Here is a 14,960-nt window from a genome sequence, read left to right as displayed (position 1 = left end):
TTTTGCTCTCTCTCTCCCCCTCTCTTTTGAGCTTTCTCTCTCCCCCCTCTCTTTTGAGCTCTCTCTCCCCCCTCTCTTTTGCGCTCTCTCTCCCCCTCTCTCTTTTGCGCTCTTTCTCCCCCTCTCTTTTGCGCTCTCCCCCCCCTCTATTTTGAGCTCTCTCCCCATCTCTTTTGAGCTCTTTCTCTCCCCCCTACTCTTTTGCTCTCTCTCCCCTACTCTTTTGTGCTCTCTCCCCCTCTCTTTTGCACTCTCTCTCCCCCTCTCTTTTGCGCTCTCTCTCTCCCACTCTCTTTTGCGCTCTCTCTCTCCCCCATCTCTTTTGCGCTCTCTCTCTCCCCCATCTCTTTTGCGCTCTCCCCCCCTCTCTCCCCTCTCTTTTGCGCTCTCTCTCCCCCTCTCTTTTGTGCTCTCTCTCCTCTCTTTGGCGCTCTCTCCCCGTCTCTTTTGCGCTCTCTCTCCCCCTCTCTTTGGCACTGTCTCTGTCTCTATCCCACCTTTCTTTTGTTGTCTCTCTCCCCCTCTCTCTTTTGCTGTCCCTCTCCCCCTCTCTTTTGCCATCTCTCTCCCCCTCTCTTTTGCACTCTCTCTCCCCCTCTCTTTGGCACTCTCTCTCCACCCTCTCTTTTGCGCTCTCTCTCCCACCTCTCTTTTGCGCTCTTCCACCCTCTCTTTTGCGCTCTCTCCCCCTCTCTTTTGCTGTGTCTCTCCCCCTCTCTCTCTTGCTGTCTCTCTCCCCTCTCTCTTTTGCTGTCTCTCTCGCCCTCTCTCTTTTGCTGTCTCTCTCCCCCTCTCTTTTGCTGTCTCTCTCCCCCTCTCTTTTGCTGTCTCTCTCCCCCCTCTCTTTTGCTTCTCTCTCCCCCCTCTCTTTTGCGATCTCTCTCCCCCCCTCTCTTTTGCGCTCTCTCCCCCCTCTCTTTTGCGCTCTTTCTCCCCCTCTCTTTTGCAATCTCTCTCCCCCTCTCTTTTGCGCTCTCTCTCCCCCTCTCTTTTGCGCTCTCTCTCCCCCCTCTTTTGCGCTCTCTCTCCCCCCTCTCTTTTGCGCTCTCTCCCCCTCTCTTTTGCGCTCTCTCTCCCCCCTCTCTTTTGCGCTCTCTCTCCCCCCCTCTCTTTTGCGCTCTCTCTCCCCCTCTCTTTTGCGCTCTCTCACCCCCTCTCTTTTGTGCTCTCTCACCCCTCTCTTTTGCGCTCTCTCACCCCCCTCTCTTTTGCGCTTTCTCACCCCCCTCTCTTTTGCGCTCTCTCTCCACCCCTCTCTTTTGCGCTCTCTCCCCTCTCTCTTTTGTGCTCTCTCTCCCACTTCTCTTTTGCGCTCTTCCCCCATCTCTTTTGCACTCTTTCTCTCCCCCCTCTTTTGCGCTCTCTCTTCCCCCTCTCTTTTGCGGTCTTCCCCCCTCTCTTTTGTGCTCTCTCACCATCTCTTTTGCTGTCTCTCTCCACCTCTCTCTTTTGCTGTCTCTATCCCCCCTTTCTTTTGCTGTCTCTCTCCCCCTCTCTCTTTTGCTGCCCCTCTCCCCCTCTCTTTTGCCGTCTCTCTCCCCCCTCTCTTTTGCTGTCTCTCTCCCCCCTCTCTTTTGCGCTCTCTCTCCCCCCTCTCTTTTGCGCTCTTCCCCCCTCTCTTTTGCTCTCTCTCCACCTCTCTTTTGTTGTCTCTCTCCCCCTCTCTCTTTTGCTGTCTCTACCCCCCTCTCTTTTGCTGTCTCTATCCCCCCTCTCTTTTGCTGTCTCTCTCCCCCCTCTCTTTTGCTGTCTCTCTCCCCTCTCTCTTTTGCTGTCTCTCTCCCCCTCTCTTTTGCTGTCTCTATCCCTCTCTCTCTTTTGCTGTCTCTCTCCCCCTCTCTTTTGCTGTCTCTGTCTCCCTCTCTATTTTGCTGTCTCTCTCCCCCTCTCTTTTGCTGTCTCTCTCCCCCTCTCTCTTTTGCTGTCTTCCTCCCCCTCTCTCTTTTGTTGTCTCTCTTCCTCCCTCTCTTTTGTGCTCTCCCCCCCTCTCTTTTGTGCTATTCCCCCCTCTCTTTTGCGCTCTCTCCCCCTCTCTTTTGCTGTCTCTCTCCCCCTCTCTCTTTTGCTGTCTCTATCCCCCCTCTCTTTTGCTGTCTCTCCCCCCCTCTCTTTTGCTGTCTCTCTCCCCCTCTCTCTTTTGCTGTCTCTTCCCCTTCTCTCTTTTGCTGTCTCTCTCCCCCCTCTCTTTTACTGTCTCTCTCCCCCCTCTCTTTTACTGTCTCTCTCCCTCCTGTCTTTTGTTGTTTCTCCCCCTCTCTTTCTCCCCCCTGTCTTTTGCTGTCTCTCTCCCCCTCTCTTTCTCTCCCTCTCTATCTCTCTCCCCTCTCTCTATCTCTCTCCCATCTTCCAACGTGCGACTGCGCCCGGCCACGCCCCTTCATAGCACTCACACCAGGTCACGCCCCCGGCATGCCCCGGCCATGCCCCCACGCTCACGTCCGGCCATGCCCACTCCTACCGCGGCACAGATCGGATCACCAGCAGGAGCAGGGACTCAAAGGACAGGTGTGTTTGTCCTCTGCTGTCTGTACTGCGCATGACAGCTTCAGACAAACACACTTGGCCTTTTATATAATAGGATATACACATTGCTTAAATATATACTCAAATATTAAGATATTATATGAAGTCTGATATTTACCTGGTTCAGCCTCTCGACTTCCTTGTCCCAGGTCACCGATTGGAGAAGCAGCTGCACTGGACTCCGGGTCTTGAGTGTCATATCCAGCAACTGGGGAAGGAGAAGAAGTCGAGGAGCGTGCGGATGCAAATCTGCTGGGGAAACGGAGATTGAGGAGGGTGCATAAAGTCTCCTCATAAGGTTGCAGGTATACAGGGAGTGCAGAATTATTAGGCAAATGAGTATTTTGACCACATCATCCTCTTTATGCATGTTGTCTTACTCCAAGCTGTATAGGCTCGAAAGCCTACTACCAATTAAGCATATTAGGTGATGTGCATCTCTGTAATGAGAAGGGGTGTGGTCTAATGACATCAACACCCTATATCAGGTGTGCATAATTATTAGGCAACTTCCTTTTCTTTGGCAAAATGGGTCAAAAGAAGGACTTGACAGGCTCAGAAAAGTCAAAAATAGTGAGATATCTTGCAGAGGGATGCAGCACTCTTAAAATTGCAAAGCTTCTGAAGCGTGATCATCGAACAATCAAGCGTTTCATTCAAACTAGTCAACAGGGTTGCAAGAAGCGTGTGGAAAAACCAAGGCGCAAAATAACTGCCCATGAACTGAGAAAAGTCAAGCGTGCAGCTGCCAAGATGCCACTTGCCACCAGTTTGGCCATATTTCAGAGCTGCAACATCACTGGAGTGCCCAAAAGCACAAGGTGTGCAATACTCAGAGACATGGCCAAGGTAAGAAAGGCTGAAAGACGACCACCACTGAACAAGACACACAAGCTGAAACGTCAAGACTGGGCCAAGAAATATCTCAAGACTGATTTTTCTAAGGTTTTATGGACTGATGAAATGAGAGTGAGTCTTGATGGGCCAGATGGATGGGCCCGTGGCTGGATTGGTAAAGGGCAGAGAGCTCCAGTCCGACTCAGACGCCAGCAAGGTGGAGGTGGAGTACTGGTTTGGGCTGGTATCATCAAAGATGAGCTTGTGGGGCCTTTTCGGGTTGAGGATGGAGTCAAGCTCAACTCCCAGTCCTACTGCCAGTTTCTGGAAGACACCTTCTTCAAGCAGTGGTACAGGAAGAAGTCTGCATCCTTCAAGAAAAACATGATTTTCATGCAGGACAATGCTCCATCACACGCGTCCAAGTACTCCACAGCGTGGCTGGCAAGAAAGGGTATAAAAGAAGAAAATCTAATGACATGGCCTCCTTGTTCACCTGATCTGAACCCCATTGAGAACCTGTGGTCCATCATCAAATGTGAGATTTACAAGGAGGGAAAACAGTACACCTCTCTGAACAGTGTCTGGGAGGCTGTGGTTGCTGCTGCACGCAATGTTGATGGTGAACAGATCAAAACATTGACAGAATCCATGGATGGCAGGCTTTTGAGTGTCCTTGCAAAGAAAGGTGGCTATATTGGTCACTGATTTGTTTTTGTTTTGTTTTTGAATGTCAGAAATGTATATTTGTGAATGTTGAGATGTTATATTGGTTTCACTGGTAAAAATAAATAATTGAAATGGGTATATATTTGTTTTTTGTTAAGTTGCCTAATAATTATGCACACTAATAGTCACCTGCACACACAGATATCCCCCTAAAATAGCTATAACTAAAAACAAACTAAAAACTACTTCCAAAACTATTCAGCTTTGATATTAATGAGTTTTTTGGGTTCATTGAGAACATGGTTGTTGTTCAATAATAAAATGAATCCTCAAAAATACAACTTGCCTAATAATTCTGCACTCCCTGTAGTTTCCGTGGGGGTGGATCCTGCTTTTCATCCCTCCGACAGGCTTTTACCCACTCCCTTATGAGGTGGACTTTTTTGTGAAGCCACAACCTCATATCCCAGTATCTCCGCATGATTTGATCCGGGGTCCTAATTGTCGGCTTCGTCGACTTCTTCTTGTTCCAAAACAGCTGCGGTTGACCAGTGCAGCACTTTCCGCCCGTGTGAACCTGAGATGTCATACCTGCTAGTCCTTATAATAATAAATATAATATATAAATATTTATATATATATCCGCCAGCAAGCATTAGAAAACTGACAAGAATGGCAACGTGTAATGGACTTTTATATGGTGAAGTAAACATGATAGGCACCATGGGAGATGGTATCTGTACATCTGATTGGATAAAATATTGAAATTTTGTTATCATGTCTGTGAAGCCATATTGAGTCAAGTTATGTTTGTGTGATGAACTCTGATTGGCCGTTCCTTAATGTTTCATATCTTTGTAACTTCCATACACATACCTCCTGGGGTGCTTTTACTACATTTAGCATGTAGACGTATTTGTAATTTATGGGACTGTTATGCGTATAAGTGTGACGCAGATTTAATATACGTGATCCGTTAAATATTAATATATTAAATTTACATTTGATCTTGCTTTACTCACGATAGTAAATATAATCCAGTCATATTAGTAAATGTTTTACACATTTTGATGTTTAATATTGATCAGGTTATTTAATATAAATATAATTTTTTGGAAAACAAACATTGTATGTATTCATATTGTGACTCATTGTGAAGTATTGACATTGCTCTATTAAATGTATTTACAATCCCAACAATGCACATCGATTGTGTGCTAGTGCGTGACATTAGAATATAATTATTTGTTCATTATTAGTAGTAAATAAACATCAAGCTCGTATTGGTCTGAACTGCTCACATATATTTTTTTTTGCAGCGTCATCTTTATTTTTAAAGGGACATTACACCAAAATATTTTCTTTCATGATCAAGATAAGGAATACAGTTTTAAACATTAAAATGTAGCTCAATCTATTTAGCTTATTCTTTACATATCTTTTACAGAAGAAATAGCAATGCACATGGTTGAGCCAATCTCAACAAGGCATTTCTATGCATCCAACAATCTTCAGCTACTGAGCATATCTAGCTATGGTTGTAAAGGAAAGTATATCAAAAGAATGAATATAATTAGATAAAAGAATGACATTTTAATGGTTAAAATTAAATATTCTTTAGGAATCATGAAATAAACACTTTTGAATTAATGTCCCTTTAAAGAGCTGATATGCAATATTTAAAGTTATATACATTGTAAATATGCATTCTTAAGATAACATGAGAAAAAAACATATATCACAAACTAAACTAAAACTAAGTTCTTTGTAAAAAATATGCAGTCATGTGTGAATCTGAAAAATATACTTAAATATATGATTATATATATATATATATATATATATATATATATATATATATATATATATATATAAAAGGGACAGTAAACCCAAAAGATATTTACTTTCATACACTACTAATTATTGCATATTCGATACCGTTATATGAATATACGTTTGACCTGTGTAAGAACCTTGTTTGTAAAATGTCCACTTATCTCCATCCTTTCATGGAGCTTTAAAATGATTCAGTGCAGACTCTTACAGGAACAGTATACTATAATATTTTTTTTAAATTAATGTGTTTAAAATTCATTTGGATTTTATTATCAGCAGAGTATATAATGTATGAAATTAAATGGTTCATGTTGGTCTATGAATTATTTTGGGTAATTGAAAACCACAATCTGTGTATTATCTTACGGCTACATTTAGAGTTCTGCGGCCAAAGGGGTGCGTTAGCTATGCGTGCTTTTTTTCCCCCGCACCTTTTAAACAACGCTGGTATTTAGAGTTGTCTGAAGGGCTGCGTTAGGCTCCAAAAAGGGAGCGTACAGGCATATTTACCGCAACTTCAACTCTAAATACCAGAGGGGCTTACGGACGCAGCGAGCTTCAAAAACGTGCTTGTGCACGATTCCCCACAGGAAACAATGGGGCAGTTTTAGCTGAAAAAAAACCTAACACCTGCAAAAAAGCAGCGTTCAGCTCCTAACGCAGCCCCATTGTTTCCTATGGGGAAACACTTCCTATGTCTGCACCTAACACCCTAACATGTACCCCGAGTCTAAACACCCCTAACCTTACACTTATTAACCCCTAATCTGCCGCCCCCGCTATCACTGACCCCTGCATATTATTTTTAACCCCTAATCTGCCGCTCCGTACACCGCCGCAACCTACGTTATCCCTATGTACTCCAAATCTGCTGCCCCTAACACCGCCGACCCCTATATTATATTTATTAACCCCTAATCTGCCGCCCCCAACGTCGCCGCCACCTACCTACAATTATTAACCCCTAATCTGCCGACCGGACCTCACCGCTACTCTAATAAATGTATTAACCCCTAAAGCTAAGTCTAATCCTAACACTAACACCCCCCTAAGTTAAATATAATTTTATTCTAACGAAATAAAATAATTCTTATTAAATAAATTATTCCTATTTAAAGCTAAATACTTACCTGTAAAATAAACCCTAATATAACTACACTATAAATAATAATTATATTGTAGCTATTTTAGGATTTATATTTATTTTACAGGCAACTTTGTATTTATTTTAACCAGGTACAATAGCTATTAAATAGTTAATAACTATTTAATAGTTACCTAGTTAAAATAATTACAAAATTACCTGTAAAATAAATCCTAACCTAAGTTACAATTAAACCTAACACTACACTATCAATAAATAAATTAAATAAACTACCTACAATTATCTACAATTAAATCAACTAAACTAAATTACAAAAACAAACAAACACTAAATTACAAAAAAATTACAAGAATTTTAAACTAATTACACCTACTCTAAGCCCCCTAATAAAATAACAAAGCCCCCCAAAATAAAAAAATGCCCTACCCTATTCTAAAATAAAAATTGTAAAGCTCTTTTACCTTACCAGCCCTTAAAAGGGCCTTTTGCGGGGCATGCCCCAAAGAAAACAGCTCTTTTGCATTTAAATAAACATACAATACCCCCCTAACATTACAACCCACCACCCACATACCCCTAAATTAACCCAAACACCCCTTGAAAAACCTAACAATAAGCCCCTGAAGATCTTCCTACCTTATCTTCACCACTCCGGGTATCACCGATCCGTCCAGAAGATGCTCCGAAGTCTTCCTCCTATCCGGCAAGAAGAGGTCCAGAAGAGGGTCCAAAGTCTTCCTCCTATCCGGCAAGAAGAGGACATCTGGACCGGCAAACATCTTCATCCAAGCGGCATCTTCTATCTTCTTCCATCCGGCACGGAGCGGGACCATCTTGAAGCAGCCGACGCGGATCCATCCTCTTCTAACGACGTCCTAAGTTCGAATGAAGGTTCCTTTAAGGGACGTCATCCAAGATGGCGTCCCTCGAATTCCGATTGGCTGATAGGATTCTATAAGGTAGGAAGATCTTCAGGGGCTTAGTGTTAGGTTTTTTAAGGGGTGTTTAAATTAAATTAGGGGTATGTGGGTGGTGGGTTGTAATGTTGGGGGGGTATTGTATGTTTAATTAAATGCAAAAGAGCTGTTTTCTTTGGGGCATGCCCTGCAAAAGGCCCTTTTAAGGGCTGGTAAGGTAAAAGAGCTTTACAATTTTTATTTTAGAATAGGGTAGGGCATTTTTTTATTTTGGGGGGCTTTGTTATTTTTTTAGGGGGCTTAGAGTAGGTGTAATTAGTTTAAAATTCTTGTAATCTTTTTTTTTTTGTAATTTAGTGTTTTTTTTTTTTTTTGTAATTTAGTGTTTGTTTTTTTTGTAATTTAGTTTAGTTGATTTAACTGTAGATAATTGTAGGTAGTTTATTTAATTTATTTATTGATAGTGTAGTGTTAGCTTTAATTGTAACTTAGGTTAGGATTTATTTTACAGGTAATTTTGTAATTATTTTAACTAGGTAACTATTAAATAGTTATTAACTATTTAATAGCTATTGTACCTGGTTAAAATAAATACAAAGTTGCCTGTAAAATAAATATAAATCCTAAAATAGCTACAATATAATTATTATTTATATTGTAGCTATATTAGGGTTTATTTTACAGGTAAGTATTTAGCTTTAAATAGGAATAATTTATTTAATAAGAATTATTTTATTTCGTTAGAATAAAATTATATTTAACTTAGGGGGTGTTAGTGTTAGGGTTAGACTTAGCTTTAGGGGTTAATACATTTATTAGAGTAGTAGTGAGGTCCGGTCGGCAGATTAGGGGTTAATAATTGTAGGTAGGTAGCGGCGACGTTGGGGGGGGCAGATTAGAGGTTAATAAATATTATGTAGGGGTCAGCGATGTTAGGGGCAGCAGATTAGGGGTACATAGGGATAATGTAGGTTGCGGCGGTGTGCGGTCAGCAGATTAGGGGTTAAAAAAAATTGATAGAGTGGCGGGGATGTGGGGGGGCCTCGGTTTAGGGGTACATAGGTAGTTTATGGGTGTTAGTGTACTTTAGAGCACAGTAGTTAAGAGCTTTATGAACCGGCGTTATCCCAGAAAGCTCTTAACTCCTGGCTTTTTCCTGCGGCTGGAGTCTTGTCATTAGATTTCTAATGCTCACTTCAGCCAACACTCTAAATACTGGCGTTAGAAAGATCCCATTGAAAAGATAGGATACGCAGTTGGCGTAGGGGGATCTGGGGTATGGAAAAGTCGCAGCTGGAAAGTGAGCGTTAGACCCTTTCTTGACTGACTCTAAATACCAGCGGGCGGTAAAAACCAGCGTTAGGAGCCCCTAACGCTGGTTTGGACGGCTAACGCAGAACTCTAAATCTAGGCGTTAGATAGTTAGTCTGATCTTCTAACTTAATCCCATGTTTAGACATAACCATACTTCTTATATGTGACAAACAAGCAACATAAAACATTTGTAATTTGTATTACCTTATGTATTGTATGCCCCACTGTCAGTGAAATATTTTACAATGCTGTATTTATACAGCTTTGCCTTAAAGGGACATTAAACAAGAATATTTTCTTTCCTGATTTAGATGGATAATACAATGTTAAACAACTTTCTAATTTACTTCTATTATCTCATTTGCTTTTATCTATTGATATTCTTTCCATAAAAGCATATCTAGATAGACTCAGGTGCTGATGATTGGTGGCTGCACCTAGATGCCTTGTGTAATTGGCTAACCCATGTGCATTGCTATTTCTTTAACAAAGGATATTTAAGAATGAATCAAATTAGATAATAGAAGTACATTTGAATGTTGTTTACATTTGTATTCTCTGTCTGAATTATTAAATATAATTTTGGGTTTCATGATCCTTTAAGGACAAAAACATTAGGAATGGGTGGAGTTAACATTGGAAAATTTAAAATAAAATATAGCTGCAAGCAGCAATAGAGGTGGCCAGCGCATCATTTTTGCAATGCCATATAAGTAGTTATGTCACAAAATAAAGCTATACAACAACTGTTTACAGTTCTAACATAAGCATTTGGGAAAAAAAACACATTTTCGAAATGTTTGCGTTTTTTAAAATGTCTGCCACACCATATGAGCTATACTTTCAACATGAACAAATGTAACTCTAGGTGACAATATGTGGTTATACAGCAAATTTCACAGCTTTAACATAAGCGGTTGGAAAGAAAACACAGTTTCAAAATTTTTGCGTAAACCAATATGGCTGCCACAGCTTGTTTCATGAAAATTTGCAAATGTTTTATTTCACGAAGGCGACTGCGCAATGCAAATTTTAACTGCAATATTATCTTTAAGGGTTATGACTATGTGTAATCATGTGTCTATTACACTGTAATATTGTTAAATATTGTAAAACTAATGTATAAAGTGCAAAATTAAATTGCGATAAAAAGGTTAATGTCTCACAGCAGCCATGTTGATTATGGAAAAATCACAATTTTAACAATCTTGGTAGAGGACCTTGCAAGGAGCATACGTACAAAATTGTGCTTTATTGCACTAAGCGGTTTAAGAGAAGTAGATGTTTAAAGATTTTCGTAAAATGCAAGATGGTTGCTACATCATGTGACCAAGTCACTTCTGTTGAGCAATGGCAAATCTAGGTCATAGCAGCACTAAGCACAGCAAGTTTCAAAGCTAAAGATTATTAAGCAGTTCTCGAAATTTGTCGCAAAAAACAATATGGCTGCCTAACCTTATGACCTATGAGTTCAAAATTGCATGAGATTTAGCATTGCAATAGGCTGTACCAGAATACCTGATTTCAAGAGTTTAGCATAAGTAATTTGTGTTTTGTGAGCAATTGACTCAAAAGAGGAAGTATTGAATTACAAATAATTACAATAAACATAAAACCGATATTGCTGCCGCATCATGTAACTGATTCTCTCCTAATGAGCAACTATGAATCTAAGTCACAATATAAGACTGTACAGCAAATTTCATAGTTCTTACATAAGCGGTTGCAGAGAAAATAGACTTTCAACATTTTCGCGTAAACCAAGATGGCTGCCTGATCGTAAGATATACAGCCTCCATATTACGCAAAATAGTGCTCACTATAGATGTCAATAAACATGGCAAAAATAAAGCATTTTTGTAAAACGGTTTTTGTTTTATTATTAATTTAAATATATCATTAAGCAATTTTGAACAATTCAAAATGGCTGCCAAACCACATGACCTATCAACTTCCCTTGAGCAAATCTGAATGTTAGTCATAAGATAACTCTATAAACAAAATTTCAAGTCCGTCCCATAAGCGGTTTCAGAGAAGAGGATTTTTGTAGTTTTTAAAAATGGCGCATACGAAATAAAATAGCCGCCAAGCTATGCAATGTATGGGTTTCAGATTGCACATATTAATGCTCACTATAGACCTCTACAATTTGCAGAAGTTTCATGAAAATTTGCAAATGTTTTATTTCCCGAAGGCGATTGCGCAATGCGAATTTTAACTGCAATATTGTCTTTAAGGGTTATGACTATGTGTAATCATGTGTCTATTACACTGTAATATTATTAAATATTGTAAAACTAATGTATAAAATGCAAAATTACGCAATTAAATGGCAATAAAAAGGTTAATGTCTCACAGCAGCCATGTTGATTATGGAAAAATCACAGTTTGAACAAACTTGGTAGAGGACCTTGCAAGGAGCAAATGTGCAAAACTGCGCATCATTGCACTAAGCGGTTTAAGAGAAGAAGATGTTTGAATATTTTCGCAAAATGCAAGATGGCTGCCACATCATGTGACCAAGGCACTTCTCTTGAGCAATAGCAATTTTAGGTCATAGTAGCACTAAGCACAGTGAGTTTCAAAGTTGTAACGTAAGCAGTTCCAGAGCTAACGATTTTTAAGCGGTTGTTGAAATTTGGTGCAAAAAGCAATATGGCTGCCAGAGCATGTGACCTATGAGTTAAATTTTGCATGAGATGTAGCACAGCAATAGGCTGTACCAGCATACCTGATTTTAAGAGCTTTGCAAAAACAGTTAAGCAGTTATGGGCAATTGAATACAAAGCTTGGCAGAATAAAAAGAATAATAATAATAATAATAATAATAATAATAATAATCCGAACAATAACAATAGGTTGTCCTGCAACTTTGTTGCTGGCCACCTAATAATAATAATCCGAACAATAACAATAGGTTGTCCTGCAACTTTGTTGCTGGCCACCTAATTAAACTAAAGGGTAACGGAAATACCTATAGATATGTGATACACTCCAACAGGTAAAGAAATATGTGTGAGAAATTTTATTTTGAGATATCTATAGTTAACTGACCCTTCAAATGACTCCACTAGAGTGAAAGTCATCAATATGGCATACAATAACTAGCTTGTTATAAATGTTAAATTAACTTATGTTTTATTTAAAGATAATTTAAACTATATTACCTTGCAAATAATTAAAGCATAATAACCTTTATTTATTTTAAGAATGTTTTTGGATACCTAAGAAAGATTATAGAGATTAGAATGTTAATATAACATTAAACTACACTGTCAATTTAATGTATGAAGTTAAACACTTTCATTTCTTAAGTGAAATGAGCAACAGTGTTATCTATAATTTATACTACATATCCTCGTCATAAACATTTTATGATTTTAACACCTATAAATCACACAAACAAATCATAGATGGCTGTATCTAACTCCACCTTAAATTTTGTAAAATACTTGACTTTAACATTATATGCTTAATCTGTGTTGCTATTTTTTCATTCAAGAAATTAATCAAAATTAGGATATTTGCTATCAGGCATGTGCTTGTAAAATAGATACTTTAACAGTCATGGGACTAATATTTTGTTTACATGTCAGAATATTAGATGGATGTATTTCTTCTTATCTTACTGGGATAGAGATATGTATCAAATAATATGTATTTCAATAAATAAATGTGAAAGATATAGTATGTAAATAAATTTAAAAAAAAAAAAAACAATTTGGGAATTCATCAAAAATGAAAATCTGAAAAAGAAAGAAAATAAATATTAAAAACATTAGTCAATTAGGTTAGTTAATGAACACATGTCTAAAAATATTCAGTAAATCTAATTATTGAAAATTCATCTTCTGTCTATTCTCTAACATGTATTGTTTGTCTTGATATTAAAAACAGGTTCAGACTGTAAATCTATATCTATCCATAATTTAAATTTAATCACATTAAATTGTCTAATCAATATTTGAACTACACATATTAGCATCTAAAATTAGACAAAATAATGCATATCAAATTTTTAAAACATTAAATTATTCTATTGTATGAGGGACATAATTGAATGTAATATTCCATGCCCCTTAAAATAATAATATATCTAAATGTCAACTATAAAATGTATCCATTTAGCTGTCTGATTTCTCTAAATCTGAGTCCTCTCTAGCACAAAGTAGGGGTAATGTTTCTACAAAACATTTTCTAAAATAGGACATGTATATATTCTGAATCATTTGAACATTATTGCTCCTATGATTCTTAAAAGCATGCATTGTGCAAACTAACCTGGATGCATGGTCTTTGAAAGGCAATTATCTTCCAAATATCAGTTTATCTTCATTAGGTGTCCTATTCATCATTTTCAAAATAGAGGATTGTGAAATACCATCTAAAAATAAAAATAACATTATGAACCATAAGTATCTCCCAATTGTGGCCACTTACCATGCAAACATGTCTTTGTATATTTTTCGAAGTCAGCACAGTTGAAAGACAATGCCACAGTCATGATTACATTGGTATTCTTCACTTTCAGTCTGGGATTCTTCACTTTCAGTCTGTAGATGAAGTAATCTCCCTAACAGAAAATAAATTGAAAATAAAATCATTAATTGAAATGTGTGACTTGTTTCTGCATCCCTCCCAACCATTTCTGAAACTATTTATATCAATAGCTTACTAAGCGTATGTAGCATCTTTTGTGTTATGTTCTAGCAATCAAGTGTGAAGCTGAGTCATACATTGTGCAGACCTAACCTCTGATGTATGACTTGGAAGCACATAGTATTGCTAGAGTATCCCTTTCTGACTATCTAAAAATCTAGTAATGTGTAAAATAAATACTACATTTAAAATTGTATGCCATATGATGGATCACTGTGCAAAATCCCCCCCCCCCCCAAGCCATACTTACCATCTGATGTTGTCTTTGAAAATCAGGTGGCGAAGTCATTACAGGAGCCAATGCCAGAATCATCTGATGTATAAATTAACTATAATAATAAAAATATCAAATCAGATTTTGATCTAATCATTTGTTGAACAATCCTAACATGTTTGCACAATTCTCTACTTCTCATTTACCTAAATTGCACACATATTTGCAATGCTCTTATATAACTTCTAGTATTTACCGTCTGAAGTTGCGGTTGATGATGTTTGCTCTGACATTGAGCCCCTCATCCTGGAATGGCCCCTCTAGAACTGGCTTGTCCTCCTCATCTTGGAGGAGGTCTTGGGGGGCCTGGACGGCCTGCAGCATCCCAGCCCGCTGAGCTATGTTATGCAGGACACTGCAGGCTATAACGATCTTTGCCACCTTATTAGGGCTGTATTGGAGGGCTCCTCCAGACTTGTCCAGGCATCTTAAGCGCATTTTGAGGAGCCCAAACATCTTCTCCACTACTGCCCTAGTCCGCTTGTGCGCCCGATTGTAGTGCTCCTGGGCGTTGTCTGTGTGGTTACGTATAGGCGTAATGAGCCAAGGCTGGCTCATGTAACCCAAATCACCTATAAATCATGAACATAACAAAATGCCAAATATTAGAAATATCAAAAAAATTATTAAATTTAAATACATTTTTAAAAGATACAATGCATTTGTGTACACGAAAATCGCATAAACTAGACATTTGCTAAAAGAGAAAGAAATAGTTAAATTGCACCCTCAAGCTGTACATTTAAGCTAGGACATGCTACATATCTGTTTGGAGCTAAAACTAGACATTTGCTGAAAGAGACAAATTGTTACAGCGCATCCTATA

This window comes from Bombina bombina, chromosome 4 (genome assembly GCF_027579735.1).
Source record: "Bombina bombina isolate aBomBom1 chromosome 4, aBomBom1.pri, whole genome shotgun sequence".
In the NCBI taxonomy this organism is placed as follows: domain Eukaryota; kingdom Metazoa; phylum Chordata; class Amphibia; order Anura; family Bombinatoridae; genus Bombina; species Bombina bombina.
Note: the sequence above shows the minus strand (reverse complement) of the source record.